Source organism: Triticum dicoccoides, chromosome 1A (genome assembly GCF_002162155.2).
Source record: "Triticum dicoccoides isolate Atlit2015 ecotype Zavitan chromosome 1A, WEW_v2.0, whole genome shotgun sequence".
NCBI lineage: Eukaryota > Viridiplantae > Streptophyta > Magnoliopsida > Poales > Poaceae > Triticum > Triticum dicoccoides.
In genome coordinates, this window is record NC_041380.1 from 396,341,974 (window position 1) to 396,344,085 (window position 2,112).

Consider the following 2,112-nt stretch of genomic DNA (forward strand, 5'->3'; position numbering starts at 1 on the left):
GAGTTCAAATAAGTTTAAAAAACATTGAAGTGCCCGTGTAACAGATGAGTTCTCGTTCGAAACCCTGATACTCTGAAAGAATTTGTCCAGTTTGTACACGAAGTGCGTCCAGTTTTTGTCCGTGACCCTCTCTACTCTTTCGCACATGCTATACGGGTTAAATGATGATACCATGCCAAGTTTCAACATTTTCAGAGTTCATTTTGTAGTGATTTTCAATTTCACGGTCATTTAGCTCTCTAAACAATTAGGTAAATGACCGAAAAACAACAAATGATGTCAGAACATGTTGGAAATTGATGACGTTGCTTTGAATACTGCATACTGAACACGAAAGAAGTCCAGAGTTCAAATAAGTTTAAAAAACATTGAAGTGCCCGTGTAACAGATGAGTTCTCGTCCGAAACCCTGATACTCCGAAAGAGTTTGTGCAGTTTGTACACGAAGTGCGTCCAGTTTTTGCCGCGACCCACTCTACTCTTTCGCACATGCTATGCTGGTGAAATGATGATACCATGCCAACTTTCAACATTTTCATAGTTCATTTTGTAGTGATTTTCAATTTCACGGTCATTTAGCTGTCTAAACAATTAGGTAAATGACCGAAAAACAACAAATGATGTCAGAACATGTTAGAAATTGATGACGTCGCTTTGAATACTGCATACTGACCACGAAAGAAGTCTGGAGTCCAAATAAGTTTAGAAAACATTGAAGTGCCCGTGTAACAGATGAATTCTCGCCCGAAACCCTGATACTCCGAAAGAGTTTGTACAGTTTGTACATGAAGTGCGTCCAGTTTTTGCCGTGACCCTCTCTTCTCTTTCGCACATGCTATGCGGGTTAAATGATGATACCATGCCAAGTTTCAACATTTTTAGAGTTCATTTTGTAGTGATTTTCAATTTCACGGTCATTTAGCTCTCTAAACAATTAGGTAAATGACCGAAAAACAACTAATGATGTCAGAACATGTTGGAAATTGATGATGTCGCTTTGAATACTGCATACTGAACACGAAAGAAGTCTGGAGTTCAAATAAGTTTAAAAAACATTGAAGTGCCCGTGTAACAGATGAGTTCTCGTCCGAAACCCTGATACTCCGAAAGAGTTTGTCCAGTTTGTACACAAAGTGCGTCCAGTTTTTGCCGTGACCCTCTCTACTCTTTTGCACACGCTATGCGGGTGAAATGATGATACCATGCCAACTTTCAACATTTTCAGAGTTCATTTTGTAGTGATTTTCAATTTCACGGTCATTTAGATCTCTAAACAATTAGGTAAATGACTGAAAAACAACAAATGATGTCGGAACATGTTGGAAATTGATGACGTCGCTTTGAATACTGCATACTAAACACGAAAGAAGTCTGGAGTTCAAATAAGTTTAAAAAACATTGAAGTGCCCGTGTAACAGATGAGTTCTCGTCCGAAACCCTGATACTCCGAAAGAGTTTGTCCAGTTTGTACACGAAGTGCGTCCAGTTTTTGCCGTGACCCTCTCTACTCTTTCGCACGTGCAATGCGGGTTAAATGATGATACCATGCCAAGTTTCAACATTTTCAGAGTTCATTTTGTAGTGATTTTCAATTTCACGGTCATTTAGCTCTCTAAACAATTAGGTAAATGACCGAAAAACAACAAATGATGTCAGAACATGTTCGAAATTGATGACATCGCTTTGAAAGCTGCATACTGAACACAAAATAAGTCCGGAGTTCAAATAAGTTTAAAAAACATTGAAGTGCTCGTGTAATAGATGAGTTCTCGTCCGAAACCCTGATACTCCGAAAGAGTTTGTAAAGTTTGTACACGAAGTGCGTCCAGTTTTTGCCGTGACCCTCTCTACTCTTTCGCACATGCTATGCGGGTGAAATGAGGATACGATGCCAAGTTTCAACATTTTTAGAGTTCATTTTGTAGTGCTTTTCAATTTCACGGTCATTTAGCTCTCTAAACAATTAGGTAAATGACCGAAAATCAACAAATGATGTCAGAACATGTTGGAAATTGACGACATCTCTTTGAATGCTACATACTAAACACAAAAGAAGTACAGAGTTCAAATAAGTTTAAAAAGCATTGAAGTGCCCATGTAACAGATGAGTTCT